A 23,195-nucleotide genomic window follows, 5' to 3' on the forward strand; every position below is an offset into this window, starting at 1 on the left:
CTTTTGGCTGCAGATAGAATCAATGCTGTCTCCTTGCACTTCGACTGGGGCACTGAGCACAGCAACACAGCCTCAGTTCCCGACGAAAAAAAGACCGACACATAAGGCAGTCATGCACCAGACTAAACTGGACTCTAGGAATGTTGTCTTAGATCTAATTTAAATGTCTGACCCAAGGAGGAACCTACTCTGGAATGTAATGTCCTTAGCAACTCTACAGTCTTGTGCATCAGGTGACCGGGGTTACTCAATTTAGGTGATCTGAAGGTGGACCCTCTTCTTGCTTCTGACACTGAAAGATTGGGCTAGCTCAAAGAGCGATCAATGGAATTTCTGTTTGTCCAAGAATGCATTTGAAGTGCTGCACAGACCTGTTTCTGTGTCAGTCAGCCTAATTAACACTAAACTACTTCATCTCCCACCACTGCAAAGGTCCATGCAGTGACCTTCCCATGAATCAATACTCAAACCACTGACAACATTTACCTTTCAAAAGAAACAATTAATGTGGAACTCAAACTGCATACAAACCATCAAATACAGCTGGATAACACACTATAAAAGACATTATATATGATTACATGCACCGTTGAATCAAGCTGTGGTTCCAGCTTGACAAAGCCATTTATCTAGACCATCGTCCTTGCAACAGTTTACGTGCATGAGAGTCAAACCGAGTTATTTAGCGAAGTGTGTCTGGCGCTGCAACACAACAACAAAATCCGGGTTACTAATTTTGAATTTTAGCCGAATGAATAAATAGCAGCAGGTCTGTGGGCTGTCTGTGGCAGTAGCACCACGAGGACGTCAGTAACACCCACTTTACGACAAAAAAATCAAAATGACAATAACCCGGATTTTTTTAAGTAAGCGACGCATCTCCACGTTATCAGTGCTAGTGTAGAGTAATTAATAAATTATAAACAGCATAGTTTGTGCCTGTATAAGCTTGCCCATAGGAAACCGTTTCATGGCCGAATATCTCAAGAGAGCAGCCAGACGCCTCGCGAATATCTTCGGAACAGCTCCAAATGTTCAACAACAAGCAGGGGTGAGTAGAACATCATGTTATAATGTGAAATCAAGGGCCCAATGTCAAAAAACCGATCTTATCCTTTAATTTACACGATTTTGTCAGATGATGCTATGGCGATAAAATCTGGATTTGATTTGAGCAGAGGGACAGTGTGGAAAAGCTTTAGGTGACAAAAAGTTGACTCACTCTAAATGGGCTGATTGCAAATCACAGTTTCTCAAGTGTTTCACAAAAGAAATATTATAATATGGTATGGGAATATGAGCAGCTTTATTGGAGGTTTGGTTGTATCATCGTACATTAATGCTCGACTGTTCTTACTGAAACATGCAAGAACATGGGACTTTGGAGCTTGTGTGGAGTGCTGAGGCACATTTGAGTCAAGTTGAGCATTTACATATAGGACTGATTCAAATCACAACCGCCTTATGTGGGTGTGTTACTCCAGTTTCAAGAGGCATAATTTTGTTTACATGGATTTTCAAAAGTTCATTTTGGTAAGACTAACACAGCAATCTCCTTTTTTCTAGCGTAATATAAACATGCTTGTTGCTGGAGTAGGAAACATTTGTGTTATTGGGAGAAATGTGAATGCTTTGATGAACATTTTTCCTGCAGTCTAAATAATCAAGACAACTCACCAACTATCAGCCAGATATTTTAGGACCATGTTTTAAGATGTTTCTTCAAAAACTCAGTGACGTTATGGTAACCCATCACAAAACACTGAAGAAACTATATACATCTATATATGTATGTATACAGTGCTCAATAATTACTTCTAAAGAACCATCTAATTTTGAAGAACAAAATTAAAAAAACAACAAACATCAAACAAATCTGAAGCAAACATACATACTGCTGTTGAGGAATTATTAGCATCTTTCATATGCAATCATATTTACTTAAACTACAGTACATATTGTATAGTAATAAAATCACTCTCTTTTGTATCAGGTTTGCATTCCATAAAAAGTGAAAAATAGGAAACAATTAAGTGGTGAAAGTGCTGGCTGCAGGTTGGCATTACCTCAGAAAGGCACAGATCCAGGCATTTTGTTATCCCAGTCTTTGCTCTGACAACTTTCTAATGTCTCTCACTGTATGATACCAGCAGCATCTGAGCCTATGAGTGCCTGTGGGTGGTGAGTATGACTGAGTAAGTAAAGTATGTGTGATTGTGTGAGTGTGCGTTTGTGTGTGTCTGTGATACTTGTGCATGTGTTTGTGTGATGGCATGCCAGAGTATTTTTGGGCCCTGCCTGCTTAAATGCAGCTTGCATGAATCATGACTTCCCACATAGTATGTCAGTGAGTGAGGTGAGTCATATTGCTGTCTTATATGGTAACAAGCTGCACATGTGATAGAAACACTGGGGTTATCTATAGACGAGGTTCATTGCTTCAAATGTCTGAGGCAGAACTGCTGTGTCTCATCTCTGCTCTGGGCTCCACATCAACCCAGGCCTCGTTTGCCCTCGTTTAAAGTTGTCCTAAACATATCTGACAACAAATTTCTTTAATATTTGTGAATTAGATTTTGGGTTTTGAACAGTCAGCCAAACATTTTGAAGTTGTTCACCATGACCTGGACCCGTTTAGGTTTTGATCTGATCCAGCGTCAGCCTTAACCGTAATCCACAGTCTCCATGATAGATATACACAAAGCCTTTGATAGAATCTGGAAAGAACAGAAATTGGTTTAGCCTTTCCTTTAATGTGCTTGATATTTACACTTACAATGGCAAGGTAAACCTGCACACAGTATAATCTGTTTGTTTGAACCTCGAACTGTGCGACTGCCTTAATAAATAAGGAAACAAGTTTGCAGACATCTCAGTTTGCGTATAAAGACAGCCACCTCATGGTGGGATGAAACAATGCACAACTTGCCAAGCGAGTGGTCTTTGAGGGGTTGGATGAGGATGTGTGCAAAGCTTTCTAGCAGCAGCTCAAGAATGAGCATATCTTGTGCTAATTAGGTTGGTGATTGGCAGGAGAAAGGGCCTCACCAGGACTGGATTATGTGCTGTATTATTAATGAAGCCTGGTGGAAGAGGATGGTGTAAAAAGGTGGAGAGGGTGTGCAGGGTTCTATTGAAAGGCTTGATTCTAAAATCAACAGAGAACCAGCATAAAGACAAAAAAAAAAACTGTGTCAATTTCAAAAAGCTTATGCTGAGAGCCCTAATGGAAAAAATGCAAGTGGAAAGTTTCCCCACAGGAAAGAGTTGACACAGAGGCATCGCCCACGTCAAAACCTTCAAAAGCCACATCTCTGTGCATATATGTGTATCCGTGTGGGTGTGTGTGTGCGCGCATGTAATCTTGTGTGTATGTGTGAGTGGGCTGGAAGGTGCAAGTCTGTTAATATGACAGAGAAAAAACTGTTTTTCACAAGTTACTTTTGTATGTGTGACATATCAAGTTTAAGAATACATAGAAGTGCCTTTGTTGGTCGGGCAATGCTTGCAGCAACATTTGACTGAGTGCAGGACCTCCTTCACAAGCACAAAAAAATGTCTGAAACACGTCTGAAAATCCAGAGCTGGAGCAAGATGCCCTATTCTTCTTTGTTTTTTGCTTTTTGTTCAGGTTTCATGTTTTTTTCAGCAGTTTTCACTTACTGTGACAGACCCCAAGCCTGAGATTGGACAGTTGTATATCTATATCTATTTATACATGGATATATATAGATATACACTATATTGCCAAAAGTTTTTGCTTAAGTGACATCCCATTCTTAATGCATAGGGTTTAATGACGTCGGCCCACCCTTTGCAGCTATAACAGCTTTGACTCTTCTGGGCAAGCTTTCCACAAGGTTTAGGAGTGTTTATGGGATTTTTTCACCATTCTTCCAGAAGCGGACAGAAGGCCTGGCTCGCGGTCTCCGCTCTAATTCATCCCAAAGGGGTTCTATCGGGTTGAGGTCAGGACTATGTGCAGGCCAGTCAAGTTCTTCCACACCAAACGGACTCATCCATGTCTTTATGGACCTTGCTTTGTGCAAAATATGTAAGTTTCCTGATATGTTGTAAAATTTGGAGTCTTTTATTAAACTGCCTTCATGAATTGGGTGATAGCTTTCTCTTTGCTGATTTAAACCCACAAATCCCAACAATACATATCTCACTTGTGTCCTGGTATCATAATGTATTTTAAACTTAATTTTTCTGACCAGCTGCTCCTTAATAACATTATTTCTTATCATTTTGTAATCATTTGTTTTAAGTTGCCATTAACGTCCATTTTCCCACAAGGTATTTATCCGGTGCTTCAGTTTTCATGTTGTTAGCAGAGCGATGGTCCCTTTGTCTAATTAGTCTAACTATCTTATGTTCATTTTGATAGCTTAGCTCCTCTAAAATAACCAGACAGGTATGTCCAGGTATGTGCTGAGCAGCCGTCGCCGTCTGTTTACTCTGGCTGTGGTGATGCCAATGGGAGCGTTAGGGAGTCGGGAATGAAGAGGTAGTGGCGGCATGCTGTCACCCATTCACATGCTCCAACGCTTGCTTTACCCAGCCAGAGAATGGCAATACCAGGTTAGATGGCCCACAGCAGCAACACACTGGGAGGCAGCTATTTTTGGGAAGCAGTGTGACAGACACGTGCACAAACACTGTGTGGTCAATCACTGGGGTGCAGTAAAACACACAAACAGATTGCAATATACCCTCTTTAAATAACAAGAGCCTTGATACGTAGCTTTTGTGTTGAATGAATCATGCTTGAATGGGACTTGGTAGCATACATGTTATACACATGTGAGAGGATCATGTCAAAATGTAGCCATATCTATCACGGGTTGAGGTTATGGTTTGGCAGGTGATGGACCATACATCAGTCCTTTCTACGGAGTGTGTTAATGCACGATAAAAATCAAGATTAATCATGTTCTATCAGAAGCATCACAGTCTATTTTCATCAGTAAAGGGCTATTCTGTGGACCATGTCACTTCTGCAGGTTATTTTATTTGTCGGTACAGAGCATCTGTCGAGCAACACAGTCCAAAAATGTGTTCCAAAACAACATCCTCACTGTATGCAAGACTTTCTCTGTATGACTGTCTGACACAGAAGTGATGCAGGGATTTTTCACAGCATATTTTTTTTTTAAAAGTGCTCTTCTGGTGGCCCTATATTGAGTAGCTTTTAGCGTCAGCTCCTCTGTCTGTAAGCCAAGATGAAGAGCACTCTGACTGCTAAAACACTAACTGACAGTACTTCATCAGGCCTGGAGTTGGACATATTTTTCCACAGCCCACCTCTTTTCAGTGTAGAGGAAAATTAAATAAAAAAACATCTTGTGGTATTTATTAATAAAACTCCATTTATCTTTCTGCAGATTTGTTTCTTACTGTTTCACATGTGTATTTTGCTGTCAAAAACAATAGCAGAGAAGCCTCTGATCATAGCTCCTAAATCAGAGGACTTTTTCCACAAATGTCAGCATTATTTTTTTCGGTGATATCAAAATGATGACTTTCATCTCTATTTTATTTATGAAAGACTGACGTTAAAGTACAGCAAAATGAATCTGAAATGTAAAAATCTAATTGTTTGGGCTTCCTTTTCTGATAGACCTCGGTTGTCACTTGAATTTTCAATGTAAATATAGAAAGCTTTTGAACATATAGATTTCATGTAAAATCCATCTGTGCAGCATGTGTGTTTGATTTCAATAACCAGCAATAATCTATATTCACATGTACTGTTCGAACTGGTATCCGGCCTGTCCCGACAGCAGTCCGATTCTTCATGAATTATTTCAGGGTTAATTGTCATTCTCAGCAGGACCAGGGTTGTTTGTGGCTAAGAGGATACAAAAGTATTTTAAAGTGGGGTCTTTCACTGTACATGTAAGTCATGCTCATGATTATCTGACATAATTCTGGAGCATGCACCGCAAAATGCCAAGATGACATCTGTAGAATGGAATTATGGTGCATATATCCACCTAAGCTTGGCATACTCAACATCCATTTATTGTTTATTTCAAAAATATCTTTAACCATTAAGGTAATTAGAAAATGCTGTTTTATGTGTATGTGATCAGAAAAGGGTCTGAATCAGGTTAATATCAGAATATTGCTGTGTATGTAAACATATCCACTGAACTCTTGGTAAGAACATAAGTGCTTAGAACAATTTCTAATTATTTATAGAATTGTTTCCTCAAAGCATATTAAAAAAAAGATGCATGTTGGTGCTGTATCATTGCCAAAAGTTTGTCTTAAACTTTAAACTGAAAATGCTATCCATCTCTACCCATGTACTACGAATGTGTGTGGTGACAGACTCATCTGTCATTCTACCAGCACACACAGCATTATATTTCATATTGTGATGTATCACAGCATCAGCAAACCTAGTGAACACAGCCACTTTAGCTGCTTCAGATCCTTTGAGTAACTCTCTCTCCAATCAGAGTATATTTTCTGTCTCCTCAAACATGACGCGTCTGTGGTTTCTGAAACCACTGTGCTCATTTCACAGTATTTGGTAAAGCCAAGCTGTCTGAATCATATGCAAGAGTTTGCAAGTTTCATATAAAGCAGTCATTAGTCAGCAGATTTCACTGATTGAATGCATGTATGGGCTGATTAAGTAAAATGACGTAGACAGTAAGGTCTATTGGTAGACACAACTCGCAATATCCATATACGACTCTACTGTAAACCAACGGCACAGAGAATATATCGAAGGTCAGTCAGAGATGTCAAAGTGCGTCAACACGAGTCACAACTCCCTCATATCAAGTGCGAGGGCCCACAGTGAAAGGTTATGGTTTCAAGAGTGCACATATATGACAGAGTGCGGTTTAGTGGCTTTGGGCTGCAGTCTCGATGACTCAGACTGAGAAGAGAAAGCAGTGCTTATTGATTAGAACCTGAGGTTCAAAAGTCACAGTGGAAATATTTGCAGGCAGGAGGAACTGTATCACCAGCCAGTGATGCCTCAGCTGTTCGAGCAAAATTTAAAAAAAGAAAAAAAGCCAAGATCATAGCCACAATCATCACCAACCACCTTACTTCTGCACAAAGACAGCTAATCTAGAGCACTACTGCACATTTATGTACATAGGTTATATTTCTATATTTTTTATTTCTATATTTCTATTTTATTTAAGAATACCCTGTTATAATATTGTTGTTGCATGCTTATTTTATCTTATCTTTTATTATATTTGGACATCCAGTGCAGGCAGCAAAGCAAAGAATTTCATTGTACAGGGAAACACGTTTCTAACTGCACATATGACAATAAACCTTTGAATCTTGAATATATTTCTGAATATGTTAAAATTAGGACAAGAAGACACATACACTATGCTGTCAGCTGTCTGATAGTGACATTTCTACATTATTCACTTTTGCTGACATATTGAAGGAATCTCCCCTTGAACAATTGTTGTGTTTGGATCCAACTTGTGAACCCCACCCTCAAATTATATGGAGAGACAGAGACCGCAGAGAGAGAGCAGTAAGAGTAAAGGAGCAGGGGTCTACCAGTTTTACTGAATATACGGTGTCATGGCACCTATCACAGCGCTGTACTTGTGTCAGCTTAATGCAGTAGTTCTGGTTTTATTGTTTCTTTCTTTGAATCTTCTTGAGACTGAACTGTTGGCTGTGAGATCCATATTGTCTTCTTAGAGAGTTTTAAAGGGTTCAAAATGTAATGCTGTGAGTGCTCATCTACTAAAATGTTGCCAAGCTACAAAAACGAGACCCTTATCCATTCATGGCAATCTCTAAAGATTTCTACCACACCTCAATCTGCTACTCAACTTTCCCCATGCTTGTTGGCTGATTATGTTTTATTTGATTTATTTTGTTATATAGAATAGAATAGAATAGAAAATATTTTTTTCATCCCAGTGGGGAAAGTCAAATGGTCACGTAGCTTAAATTAAATAGTTAATAAATAAATGTGAGATGAACATGTCAGCAGTCACTGTTAAAAAGCAGAATGGCTGTGGGGACAAAGGACCTCCTGAACCTCTCAGTCCTGCCAGGATGCTGTGGAGGGGGTGTTTATTGTTCACCATCATAGAATATAACTTCCTCCTACGTATCTATCACAATAGCATATATTTAACAATAATTTATAAAGTAGGAATTTAATGTCCCTATAAAGTATTATTTAATTTAACTAAATTAAATTAAATTGAATTAAAATTAGAATAAATGAGCTAAACTGAATTTAAATAAACTGAACTGAAATTAAATTGAATTAATTGAATTGAATTGAATTGCTGTCCTTAATCACTCTGTTACTGAAGAATTTTTCATCCCATTAAGTTGAAAAAGTCATGCTTTGTTTTTTAACCTATGAATGGCCAAAAGGTAGGCAATGAAACAACTAATGCGTTTGCATTGCATCTGATCTTGTAACATCATTGACTGGACTAGATATCCACAGTCAATCTGGAAGTTTCAAAAGGTTTCGCTTTTATAAAAGATAATGACTTAAGTGCAAGGAGCTACAGAAACCAGAGGGCCTACTACATGTAATTTAGAATTGTTCAATGGGAAGGATGCCAGCGTATGCATTTTGTTATGTTAACATTGTATTCTTGAAGCATTGTAGCCAGTGTATTTCTAGTGCCGGTCCCAAGCCCGGGTAAATGGGGAGGGTTGCGTCAGGAAGGGCATCCGGCATAAAAACATGTGACAAATCGATGATGCGAGATCGACTCGCTGTGAGGACCTGATAAAGGGAGAGGCCGAAAGAAGAAGAAAATTCTTCAAGCAGTGTGTTCTCAAGCAGCTTATATGATATGTAGGTTAGAGTTCATTAATCATCAAAAGATCACCCAGTTCCATCTTAACAATATGAACAACTTGCACAAAACCACACCTCTGCAGTACTTCCAAACAGTCATTGTGCAGCAGCTCTAAAGGTGCGGGCGGCCGGTCAACTGACTTTGTTACAGTCTTGGTTCTGTAGAGATCAATATCGATCTCTGGAACTATTGATTTCCACTTGATTAAAACACAGAACTGTCACAAGTTCAAAGAGAGGAGGCACTGAGTGCAAAAGTAAGTGGGTGTTTTTGGATGAGTCACTTGGGGAGAAACCTGACACTGTACACCCCAAGCACAGCACAGTTCAGCGCAGTACAGACATTGATGGCATTTGGTGTGGATAATGTTTTTCTGAACAGTGCATGATTGATTTTTCCATCATGGCTGGAAACAACTAGTCCAATAATCAAATGAAATCAACATATCTATGGGCAATGCATAACTGTATTGATCTCCTTTCGATGGGATTGATCAATATGTTAGGTATTAAACAAATGTATAACACAGCAGCAATAAAGCATGTGGTTGTTTGCAGTTTGCAGGTGCAGATAAGGCTGTGTACTGCCATTTATTAGTGTCATCGTGTCTGAGAGCAGCGAGGCTGACTGATAAATAGCAGAGTAAACTGAATGCTAATATTTCTATCTGTCAACACCTCATTATGAAGATCCATCCATTCATCCATCCATCCATCCATTTTCTATACCTACGGTGGTGCAGCCCCTCATTATGAAGATAAACATACAAATCTATAGTTGAAGAAGAATGTCTTGACCTGACACAACCCATAGATTATACAGGTTTAGCAGGTAAATTTCCCTTTCAAAGCAAAGGTGGAAACAGGAGGTGAGGGAAATTTTTATGTTGCGCTGCCTTCACCAACTGATAACTGGGGAATTCATTTTACTCATTTGCAGATGGTCAATGTAAATGGATCAGATTTGTCATGTTTCCATAAGTCATTGTCAAGGTTAGGATCAGAAAGATACTCTGATTTTTCTTTAAAGCTGCCCTAATTAGAATTATTTTACATTGCATAACTGATCATATGTGCAATCTAAAACAAAAAAAGCGGTATCCATGAGTCAGACATGATCATTGATCATCTTGCCATAACATTACATATTACATATATATTGCATAAATCAGCATGAAATTAAGTACAATCAAATAGAGTAGTTATATTTGGCTTGTAAGTAACAAATTAGGTTTACAGAAAACTTTTAACTCAGTCTGGCCCTGTGATGGACGGACCACCCGTTCGGGTGTACCTGCCTCTCGCCCATAGTTTCAGGGTGGATGTAAGATATTCAATTGGAATAAATTAGCAATTTGTGATGCTACTTATCACTCATCCTACATGTTGAACCTTTGAAGTTATAATGTAAAACAATGACAAAGTTGACAAGTTAGACACGTAGCTCTCTACATAGCAGAGCAACAAAAAACCCCTCCCTGTGTTATCATTCGATGACTCTCTCTGATGCGCCCTCTGAAAGGTCATCATCTGCTGCCCCTCTCACGCAGCCTGAAGTCCTGTACGTTACACCGCCTGGCGGAAGACAAACCCTCCTCTCAGATCAGCCCTGTGGAACCTCTGGTGGAAGAACTGCCAACGCAAGCTGATCTTATTCAAAGATGAGAGACGGGATGCAATGACACGTCGGACAGTGGTTTGTGGGAGTACATTGGTTTTTTCTAGTGGCACGCAGTTCTTGGAAGGCATGATGGATTCACATCTCAGCTTGAGCGTCTTAATCGTTTTAGCTCGTCTGTGGCTGTGCAGCTGCCACACAGTAGACATGGCCTGTGAGAAGGCCAGTCTCCTGCTCTAAACGGAGCTAAATGGCCCTTCTTCATCCTGCCGCTGTTTCCTGACCAAGGTCACGCCACAAATTACTCTCTGAAATACTGGCTTAAAAAAAAACTGCCATTTGTTTGTTTATGGTTTAGGCTGTGCTCTAAATCCCCTATCGTAGGAAGCTATTTTTGTCTAGTTTAATCCTACAATGGATTTATAATGGCCGAGACTGGCCAGAAGACAAAAATAAACCTAAATAGCTTCACGTATACTGGGTTTATGGCTGATCTGTCATTATTCTTGCCCTTTCAATTTCCATTATAAGGACAAAAAAAAATCCCTGCTCAATTATGTCGTCATGGTTACAACATGTAATATGCTATAGATGTTTGTCTTTTTAAGGAATATGAGGATATTTTTGGGACAGTAATAGGGCTGTCGCGGTTGAGGAATTCCCCCTGCGGTGAGTCAGGGCGGCTCAATATTGCGATATGCGATATTATTGCGCCATCTTTTTTTTTTTTTTATCTATCTATCTAGCAAATTCGTTTGTTAATTACTAAATTACTAAACTCATTGCAATATTTCCTCTGAAACATAGCACTTACACATTTAAAAAAGGTTATAAAAAGACATGGCAACTTTATAACACTTTATTTTATTGAAAGCAGAACAAAGGGCGGTAACGGCACAGATGCGAGATGCAAGTTGTTTCTCCTACTGATTGAACTTAAAAACAGAATTCAGGAGAAGGCTGAAGTTGAACTTTTAAATGCAAATAAAATATGAAATGAACTAAAAAACAAGTGCCTGTTTTGTTGTTTTTTTTAAATTAAGTATACAAAGTGAGATGTACCAGACACTACAATTTCACACACACAAAAAATTATACCACAGTAGCAAACGGCACCATCTCCTCAACCAGATACCGTGTAACAGCACCTGTTAGGCGTTTATGTCTGTCACTGTCTCTGCTGTATTTGGCGACTCGAGCAAAGGCTTCGCCGACTCCAAGTTGTCGGCTTGCCCCAACATGAGCTGCTCCGCGACTCTGTGTGGCAGGAGGCGGCGGCAACCGTGCCGCAATAGCCGGATGATAGCTTGCTAAGTGAGCCTTTAAATTAGTTGTGTTCCCTCGTTTCACTTGAACCGTTTTTTGGCAGATTTTACAAATCGCCTCGTTTAAATTGGCTGGTTCACCCTTTTCATTTGGTTGAAAGCCGAAATGCTCCCAAAGGGGTGAAGTAACATTTGCTTTCGATACTATTGCGGCTTCCATTTTCTCTTTCTAAAGTGTGTTAAGTTGTGGCGAGATCAGGTCACGTGCGGTGATGAAAAAGTAGTTTGTCAAAACGATCGTCAAACTTCTGCTGGAAAGCATATTTTGCTTTAATTTTTTTTGTGGAACATCTATGAACAACAGTGACCACTCGGTAAGTTTCAAAGCTTTGCAAAACGAACGCTTAATGTTGCTAATAGGACCGTGCGCATGTAGATTGAAACCTGCACGGACGCTATCGAAAATACGTGCGGTGATCGCGGTGACCCATCATGAAGCGCGGTGGGCGTCATCATATCGCGATATTTCATTTTTGCGGTTATTGCGACAGCCCTAGACAGTAAGCATTATGCTTATGTATGATGAAACAGAACTACAAGGAGGGGGATTTCAACAGGACAGTAAGTTTGACAAACAACTGGTTTGATTTCATTTAGTCATATATCGATGTGCCTGACACCGACCGAGCACATTCAGCCTGCGAAGCATACAAAGTGCTGCTAATCTGCAAAGGTGGGTAGAGACAAACATGATCACACACACAGCCTCCCCCCTTCCTTCAACTTTCAATTCAGAACTCAAACTCTTTTGTCGAGGCACAGCTAGGCCTGCAACCTCTTGTCCTATAATAGTTTTAAAGCATCACACTGGGGCCATTTTATGTGATTATCCATCATTCTGTCTCTCTTGGCTGTTACCTTGTGGCAGTCTAATAGGCACCCCTGAAATCCACAACAAAAACATCTAATGTACAATGGTTTCAAGTAGGGATTCACCGATACCCGATTATCAGGCCGATACTATTCTAATATACTCGTATTCGTTAAAGTTAACCGATACCATGAACCGATACCAATTTATTGCATGAAGACCGCGATCAGAGGGTGGCTTGTCATTTTTGTTAAATTTTTTTAGATTGGCGGCTAGGGGAGATGTCGAGCTAATCAGGAACAGTGTGGTTAGGCTAGTGAGACCGAAACCTGTCTTCTATTGGATTTTTTTTGTGGTAGAAGTATCGGCATCGGAACTCGGTATCGGCAAGTACTCAGATCCAAGTATCGGTATCGTATCGGTTTGAAAAACAGTGGTATCAGTGCATCCCTAGCTTCAAGATATTTACACATCGCCAATTTCTCACTCCCAAAATTCAAGCTTATTTTTGCCCTAAACGCTTGTAAATTTCCAAAAAGCAGAAATGCATAAACCAATAAAAACAACAACTCAGTGTGAATACAAACAGTAAATAAGCAGAACATCCTGAACACAAAACAGCACAATATTAAACCCACAGTAAAGATCAGATCTGTTCGAGTGAAAGGAAATACTGCTGGGACTCAAGCCAGAGGTTGGCTTTAGGGCAGCTGGGATGAGTCACATCAATTATATCTTGAACAATCACGTTTAACAGTAGATCAACATTACAGCGTTTGTAAGGAGTGTCCTCTGCCAGAGCGTTAAATGATAAAATGTAAAGGACCATTTTATATACAGTATATACTTATACATATTTGTACTCCGACACATGACACTGCTGACCTTCTGGTTGGAAGATGACCAGTCTACCACTTGAGCAAATGCAGCGTTTAGTGCTCAAGTGTGATATGCACAGAGTGTGAATGCTGAAGGATAAACTAACCATAACCCCACAAAAAATATCCATTCATTGATTCAGATTGGGCATTTAACATTTTTATCCATCCAGCACCCACTTTATCCAATTTAGGGTTGCGGGGGGCTGGAGCCTATCCCAGCTGTCATTGGGCAAGAGGCAGGGTACACCCATGACAGGTGACCAGAGAAACGCAAAAGTTTCTCGGGATCTTTTTTTTTTCTTTTTTCACCCATCATTCCCCCCCCGTGTCCCCTAGGGAGTTTGTAAAGTTGCATCTGAACAAATAAGATATCTGGAGCAATGTCCAGAGACCAAATGAGTACAATGAGAGCAAAGTGTAAATGTTCAGCCTTAATACACAGTTCCACATATAGTGAAAACCAAACACAGCTTATAAAGATAACGCCTCATACCAACTGTCAAGTATGCTGGTGGAGGGCTGATGATTTGGGCTTTTTTGGAGCCACCGAACTTGGACACCTTGCAGTCATTTAGTCAGCCATGAAGTCCTCAGCATGATAAAAGTATTCTACGGTAAAATGTGAGCCCATCTGTTCTAGGGCTTAAACTTGGCTGAAATTGGGTCGTGCAATGATACCAAGCAAAGCTGCACATCTACAACACAATGTCTGAAAAAGAAAAGGATCAAGGTGTTTTAATGACCCAGTTGAAGCACAAACCTAAATCTGATTGGAAATGTGTGGCGGGGCCTTCGGAGAGCCGTGCACAAACAAATGCACACAGACCTTTCCTAACTGAAGGTGTAAAAGAGAGTTGGGGTGGCTGTAGCTCACATGGTCCAGGTGCCCTCTGGCAAGACACCAAACCCCATGTTGCCTACCGTTGTATGAATGTGTGTGAAAAAGCGTCATGCAAACAGTAACATTGTATTGACTGAGACATGCTACATGAGTGAGTGTGTGTGTGAATGTGAAGCGCTTTGAGTGGCCAACTAGATCAGAAACGTTCTACATAAGTAAAAGTGATTAAAAAATAAAAAAACTACACAGAAAATGGTTTCTTTAAATTATTGCAGATTGTGGTGGTTCAACAGGTTATTGAATCATGGGGTGTATTATATTCTTTTTCTCACACTGCTTCTGCATTTTCATTAGATTTTTTTAATAAAACAAACAATGAAATTACGAGACGTGTCCAATGTTCTTGTTAACATCAAATTGTAATAGCCTAATATTAAGAAAGGCTAAGCATCATTTATTTATGATAAATTCCTTTCTTTTATCAGGACTGTATGACCCTAAAGTACACTTACCAGAGTCCTGTATATCCAGTCCCTAAAATCGGAGGTCAACTCATCAGCCATGCATTACCACAGAGAACTTGGACAGCCTGGGAATGGTTTGGTTTGAGGGTTTTGGTTGTCTGCAGAGACAAACGTTTCCACATTTGACTTCTGACAGCATGCTTCAAAACAAGCTTTAGGAGCTTGGGCTGCTCAAGTGTGGCTAACATAATAATCCAGTTTCCCATTCTCTCTTGAAATCACAATTATCTAACGTGATAACTAACTGACTTGTGCAGCAATGTAGCAATGCAGCAGTAGTAGTAGTTAGTAATAGCTGACCTCTTTTACCTCTCTCGCTAAACATAAGACCCCATTTCTAAAAGGATGTATTGTTCAAACTGAACTATCCCTCACAGCCTGACGTGGCATGTGTTTAGACTAAGACTTTGCTTCCTCCATAATCTGTGAATACTTTTTCAGGCAGCATCTCAGGTGTCTCAGCGCCTACATACAAGTTTCAGTTTACCAGTGTGGCTTGGTAGTTGGGGGCCTAGCAGCATTGTGTTAGTAGCTTTTCCTATTATTATTGATCCGTTTTCGCTGCCATTGAAGTCTATGTCAGCCCCATGAACACTATGGTAAAAAGTTGTGAAATTTGGCACACGTATTCAGCACCATGCCAAAGTCAAGGTCAAGAATTTTCATACCCCAAAAGTATACTCTCTAGCGCCACCAACACGTCAAAGTTCAAAGGGCATTCAGGTGCATAACTTTGGACTCCTTGGTCCAAATTTCACAAATTAGGCATCATTTGAATCATTGGATCATGACGAGTCTTATTACGTAATTTTCCATCTAATTAGATTTTCCGCCATTTTGAATTTTATCCAAAACCTTCAAAAAGTATTTCAGGTCACGCAGATTGTCCGATTTCCACGAGACTTGACATATAGAATCTTCAGACCAAGCCGCACAAAAGTTATCATGTGGATTTTCTTATTTCGCTTCCGTTTGCCCGTAGCAGCCAATCAAACTCTGCGCCGACGTGCAAACAGGAGGTGAGGCTATATCTTTGCGATGCATTGATGTATCGATGCCAAACTTTGTGCATGGACTCATGACGCCTTCTTGAGCAGCCATAGGCTTGCCTGCTTTGCAGCTGGGCTGCTAGGCCCCCCCATCGCTGCTTGCAGCTATATTTTCTCTTGTTCTCACTCACTTTATTTGATGAAGTGCAGCTCACTGCACTCATAAAAGCCCTGGCCCAGATTTCACCTGTCAGGGTAACAGCCTAGAGAGAGTCATGGTCCATTCAACAGACCTCCACTGACTGAAGGTTATTTGAGGGAAAAGCAGATGTAAGCCTCCATTACTGCAACTGTTTTGCCTCAACCATATCCTCAAACGAATACATTACTTATCTGTTTACACTTCTCTAATTGATATCCTTGAATTGAGAACCAAAGATTGTTGGTCAGTGCAACTATGGCCAACAAATTTAAATGTTTTCATATGGTAGTTGAGCTCGTCACAACAAACACTGCAGAGAGGTGGCAGAAGGCGGGAGTTGTTCATGGGGCGCAAAGAGTCCCCCAGGAGCCTCGTAAGGAGGACACCCAACTCCTTCCATTCTTCCTGACCAATGCCCCACCACTGCCACCCTCCACCTCCCCTCAGACACATGCGCACACACACAGTACCACACTTTATTTGTGGGCCTTACATTATGATGTACCACCATAAAGTGTAGAAGAATTGGTAATTATGAGCAAACATTGTGTCAGACATTACAGAAACCTGCCAAATTTGTCCAGAATTATTTAAATAAAATTGACATTAAAAAAATCTATCATTTGAAAAAATTTTCTTGTATCTTTTTTTGCACATCTACTATCTGTTATTGTATGTTCAATGATGGAGATCATTTGGGAAATATGTAAATAAATGTAACTATAAGATTAAGGGATTTCTAAACTGGAGGTTGTGTGAACACAGCATTACATTTTCTCAATATACAAATTTTCAAAATCCCTCTTTTCTGATTTATTGCCACTTTTAGGCAAGCCAAGTTTATTTGTAGAGCACTATTCGCACACAAGGCAATTCAAAGTGCTTTACAGCTACAGAAAATCACAAGAAGGCAAATAAAATCATTCCAAAAATCATAAAAATAATCATAAATTAATCAAATTAAAAGTGAAAAGTGCAGATAAAATACTTTCAGGTGTCATATGCACAGCTAAATAGAACTGTTTTCAGCCTGGATTTAAACATTGTCAGAGTTGAGGCCTGTCTCACATCTTCTGGAAGGCTGTTCCAGATGTTAGGAGCATAAAACTGAAACGCAGCCTCACATTGTTTCGTCCTGACTCCAGCAGCAGACCCCTCCCTGAGGTCCTCAGACACCCAGTTGGTTCATATGGCTTTAACATGTCAGAGATGTACTTTGGTGCTACACCATGAAGAGACTTGTACACAAGCAGAGCTGTTTTAAAGTCTATTCTCTGAGCGACAGGAAGCCAGTGCAGAGACCTGAGCACTGGACTAATATGGACTGCTAGTGATCTCTGTATCACTGGAGCTTCCTGTTCATTTGGAGCTTAAAATTACAACAGTAAACAGTATTCCCAGCCTCATATCTCTTCATTCATGTCCAGCAGCAATGCTCAGTTCCAGTGCTACAAGTTGTGAACAGAGAATAAGGCTGAGAAAGTTGGGGAGTTTGATAATTATGCAGCACCTTCCTATAGGACAGAGAGAGGCTGCATCGATCATAGAATGGCAGGGAAGGTTTAGGGAAGTTAACTGATTTCATAAACAGAGTCTTTAGTTGGATTCTAGAAATACTGTTGAAAGTGTGTAAAAAACATCTCCAGCAAAAAGTAAATACAAGTGTGTGAATGTAGTCCAGAGCATTGCAAAGTAGTCCAATACATCCAGTTTGCCTTGGGAACATGTGCGCTGACATGTTAATATGAGCATTAAGCTGCAGATGGAGTTTCTTTCACTAACTGATTGGTTGTGGTTACAGCTTCATTGTCTGAAAATGTTAGCTACCCTGTTGCCTTTTAATGGATTTAGATCTTTGGAAAAACAATTAGCACAGATGCTATTAATGATATTAAAATCAAAGCAAGGCCAACACTTTTATTCGTTCAGTTAACAGTGCGGGTACTATATTAAACTTTACTTTATCAAATGCTTGACAACCCATTAATAAAGTTACAAGAATTTAACTTCCCAATCTTGTGAGCTCTGCACATCTGAATGAGCGACAGCTGTGTCAGAGGGACAGAAATGCAAAGCAATCAAACCAGCCAGCTCTCTGCTGAAGCTTTAGTTCTAACCTTTCGGTCTGGCTGACTTTCATCAGGTATGTGCACTTAGAAAATCTACATACTTAATCATACAATTATTTAATTAAATAACTGGACTTCGAAATTGTAATTCACTGAATAAAAGTGACAGAAACACCAACTCTTAAAATGCATTTGGGGGCAATTTTTTATTTGTAATCTGACTATAGTTTTATGAAGACTAAACACCTTGCCTGTACTGGCTTCTCTTTGTGAGGATACTCATTTACATAATGTATTCCCTTTGTTCCTTGAATGTACATAATCGTGCATGTTCTGAGCCGAGCCCTAACCTTAAGCTTATTTTAACACAAGGTTAAGCATGAAGTCGCAGGACAGAAAAGAATGTAGAAACGTATGTGATGTTATTGACCCAAAATTTGCAGACACAAATATAGGAAGACATGCATAAAAACACAGACACACACACACACTTACAAGAGTACCTTTTTTTCACCCTGTGGCTCTGAGTCATAATATGAGGGAGGAAGCCAGGAATGAGTCAGTAAATGTTCCACTGTGTATTTTAGTGCTGCATGAATGACTTTCAGGGATTGTTTGTTTCTTGACACAATAAATAGCTGTAGTGACTGGACCAAACCTGCTGTCTGGTTCAACTTCTCTCCTCAATTATAAATGCTATGGAAAACAAAAGGAATGCTCCATTATACATTACACATTAAACTCATCTGGTTCTTACCAAGTCTTAGAATTAGGTAAATCTCAGATGAACAACAACACATGACGTGATGGCATCATCATTTATTTCACAAGCCATGTACTGCTAATCAAGAGCACTTAATTAACCAATTGTCAGCAAGTGTGACCACCTCTGTAAAAGGAGAAGCATTGAGGTGTGTGTTAATGCAATAGAGGGCATCACCTGAAGTGCTTTTCACATACTGGTTGGTTGCACCTTCGAGGCATAAAAAAATGTACCCTCATTAATCCTCTGCTGTTGAACAGATACCAAACAGAGGTGGCTCAGACCAGCATCACTTTGTGCTTACTCATGCTTACCCATTACCAAACTATTTTTGGTATTGTTATTCATCTAAGTGTGTATTTACCTACATTTAGGATCAAGTAAGGAACATATTATCATTTAAAAGCCAAATAATTACAAGAAGGTGTCCTTTCTTTTTAACTTCAAGGACTTTATTGAACCGTTTCCCTGCCTGTGCGACCACCTCGAATGACAGCATGAATTATTTAAGCAAAAAACTTCAAATACAAAGCAGATGCATTGTCTGGCAGTAATGTTACACCATTCTCCAGTTAAAAATCAAATAGATATATACAGCCCTCTGTGCTGCCAGTCTTTGAAATTCTGCTCCACGCCACAAATTAATTGGCTTTGCAGATGAAAGAAACATGCATTCTTAAGTGCTAAGTGCTGAATTGAGAGGCTTAGTGGAGCGGAATCAAAGCTCCACCAATTACATCGGGTGTCCTCTCTCTGCTGAGAGGAGATGAGGTGTTCAATGAGGTAGTTGGGGGAGGGAGGGAGTGAAAGGGGGTGTCTGTCCTCTCCAATAGCCCTATTCAAGATAAATGTGAGTGCTGTGAAGAAATACAAACAAATCAATTTATTTTGAACTCTATCCCGACACATTAAGGTAGTGCAGGCAGGCTACTTTTCAGACAGATACAGTGCTGTGGCAACACATGACTGCTTCCTGTCTTGTAACTTAAAGATCACATTACTTCCTGTATGAGCACTGGATATAACAGCTGGATGTAAATCATGTGCTGCACAGCTGTCTAATGTGAGGACAACCTGGCTTCACTGGGCAGGACTGAGGATGCAAAACAAATAATATGCTGACTATTTGCACTTAAAGCAACTGAAACAGTCTTCCATAAAATGTCAGAAATTCCAAAAAAATCTCAGAGCCCAAGGTAGCCATATTCAGACATCTTAATTTGTCCAACCAACAAGAAAATCCTTCCATCTTCCCAGTTGATATCAGCGAATAGGAATTCTTTGTCTGCAGCTACCTGAGCGTAACACCGCAGGTCCGTGATTAAGATGGATATTTGGGCGTTTTAGTCATCATCCCTGCTGGTTGATCATCATTCTGCTAATTAACAGCAAACAGTCCTTAATCATTGATAAAATAAACGCTCAAATAAAACCATGTCAAGTTAAATTGTCCGCGTGATCATCATCATCATGTTGAATTCTGTTACTGTTGTGTTAGCTCTGAAAATAGAAGCTCTCTCTGTTTGTTCACCTGCTGGTATTTTCATCAATAAAAACAAATGATGAGTTCAATGATTATGGCTCCAATCCTCTTGTCGCCTATAAATAGACTGAGACGGAGGACAGGGAGAGGGAAGACATCTGCTGCAGAGGTAAGAAGGGTTTGACAGCAAAATAGTTTGGGATACTGACAATTCAGGAGAATTGCATATGTTTCATTTCGGAAGAGGAGACACAATTAGAATGGTTAAAGTGCCAATGTATGAGCCAAATAAACGGACGGAATGAATAATCACATGGAAAACAAAAGCAGGTCTACATCAAACATGAAATCAGGAATTTAATGGCAGCTATTTCAAAAGACATTTTGATATTCTTTAAGTAATCCAAATGAAACACTGAATGCATAATATGTTATATTTCTTGATTTGCTTTTAAAGCCAGGTGTATGGGTCCTTTATGGCCTTTTATGGACAGATTGCCCAACAGATCTTGAGACTTTGAAATTATAAAAAAAAAAGAATCTTTTGTATAGATTATGCAACATTGACGATAAAGAACAGTGAGAATTTTCAACAAGATGTCAAATCTGCTTTGAGCTACGTGCTTATGTCAAAAAAATTGCCAGTTAATTGATTACTGAGCATAAAATGTTCCCCTTGGCAACTTAGCAGAAAGTGAGGGAACACGTCAGTCAGTAGAAGAAAAACAAAGTCCATGTCAATGCCAGTGTTAGCTAGCTTGCAGTGACAGATTTACATTATAAACACATACGTTTACCACAAAATCCATGTCGAACACCTATGTTAGGGCTTTAAAATTAGGCTTAAGTTAAATGAATTAGAGCAAGTTTTTCCCTCTGCTTTTACCATACTCTAAACCAAACTAGCGTTCTCTTTTCCAGTGGAACAATTAAAGCTGTTGTGAAATCATCAGTTTTTGAAAAAAAACTACAAGGAGAGCTCAGTCCTCATCAGATCTGTCTCCACAGAACCTCGCTGATTGAATTCACAAAGGGTAAATGGTGGATGGACTGTACTTATATAGCACTTTTCCAGTCTCGTTGACCATTCAAAGCACGTTGACAAGCAGGTGCCCACTTGCTTGTCAACCCTATTGACGAGGTGGCTTTGTGTTGGACGCCTAACAATGCATAGAGACGGGATGCTGAAGTGAACCATCAATGAGTTCTTTCTCCCTGGGGAGCCACTGTTTACTCAGCACAGAGTGGGTTGAAGAGTAGCACAGTGGGCCCCTGCGCCTCATATTGATGTCATACTACTCATCTCCACATTATCCTTGCAATTGATTAGTCTGATCTCAGCCTAGAGCGCTGAGGAGCAACAACAATACAGCAATCTGAGCTCTTTCTTTCTTTCCTCTCTGCAGTCTCACCCCCCCATGGGATCCACATATAGTGAGACAACCAATTATTTTTTTCCAGCCTCCACCCTGAATCCCCTGCATCATGGTTCATGGTTTATCGATCAGAGCTGTATCAATACTGCTGAGATTCTAAAATTCTGAAATGTGCAGTCACACATAATGGCTACAAGCTTTGCATCCCTCCTGGCCAAATTGATTTTGCAGCAAAGCTATCACTGAGAATACACACTTTGGTGTTCAGACAGTAGCTGCTCTCAGCCTGTATCACTCGTCGACTGGATGCAGTAAACCGCTCCATATAAGTATTAACATGACCAAATGTGACGACATCTGCATTGATTCAAGTTGTGCCAATTGTGAAGTTGACCTGTGCAATGTGAGTTTCTGCAGAAAGACTGAGGATGGCGTCACATCAATATAATATATATTATCACAGAGCCACCAGGAGATTCACATTAAGTGGAAAATCTGAATCACAAACAGTACACGTCAACTACAAAAAAAAAAAATCAGTGGAAATGTAAACTGCGCCTACCACCCCACATTGTTTCCACAGAGGAAAATTTACAGGGGTTTTAATATATTCATAAAACCTAACTGTATCACATCCCTGACTGCAGCCTCTGCTGTGGAAGGAAGTGGGCAGAAGGCTGTTTTTTTTTTTTTTTATCTTGTGTGTTGTGACATTATGTAAGTGCAATAAAATGCAAAATAAATATTTTTCTTTGCAATTCAGATTATTCTTGGAAAAAGTGCTGTTTACACACTTTTAGTATAATTTACATCCAGACTAAATGTATAAACAAATAATAAAAGACTGTTTCTGTTATAAGCAACCTAAATGTTTCTGTTGAGACTAAACATATTCATGCAAACCAGTAATAAATTGCAAATTGAGTTTTTTATCATTTCAATTTTAACCAGTATTTAAAATGGCTGATTTTGTAAGGCAATGCCCCCACGCCTGGTGTAATTTCCATAGAATATATCCTGAAGCTTTTAGGTAATCCTACAAACGTACAGACAGATCTATGGTATAGAGTGCATCCTTTGTCGATTATGTATTTTTTTTCATTTTTCCAATCCACTCCAAAATATAATAGCTTCTGTTTTTTGCCCATTCTTAAACTGGCAATGGTAGTTTTTCTGGAATGTTGCTTACAAACAGACAAACAATCACACACCAAACAAACAAAATCCTCCACATAACCTGCTTGGAGGAGGTAATAATCCTTACCATAAAAAAAAAGAAATATGGAAATCTATTTGAGAATGTTTTCCATACATACTTCTCAATCAAGAATTTTGATTTCTTAAATGGGTAAACATGGAAGTGACTGTATGAGCATGCATATCACTTCTTTGAGGTGCCTGCAGGACTGGGGTGGATGATGCACTGATTGTGCTTTATACTTTCAAACTTTGAACAAATAAAACAGCCAACACGGTGACATCA

At 39.6% G+C, this 23,195-nt stretch overlaps 1 protein-coding gene across 3 annotated transcripts in view; it reads right to left on the minus strand.

Moving 5' to 3' along the window:
• Nucleotides 1–23,195, minus strand: part of bach2b (BACH transcriptional regulator 2b) — a 103,376-nt gene that overhangs the window by 43,133 nt on the left and 37,048 nt on the right. The window contains exon 1 of one of the 3 annotated variants that reach the window (XM_075458858.1): nt 2,067–2,139. The exons of the other annotated variants lie outside the window; for them this stretch is intronic. The gene's annotated coding sequence lies outside the window, so the exon portion shown is untranslated. Of the gene's footprint in view, nt 1–2,066; nt 2,140–23,195 lie in introns of those variants that run through there. 3 annotated transcript variants of the gene reach the window in all.

This window comes from Odontesthes bonariensis, chromosome 24 (genome assembly GCF_027942865.1).
Source record: "Odontesthes bonariensis isolate fOdoBon6 chromosome 24, fOdoBon6.hap1, whole genome shotgun sequence".
Lineage (NCBI taxonomy): Eukaryota > Metazoa > Chordata > Actinopteri > Atheriniformes > Atherinopsidae > Odontesthes > Odontesthes bonariensis.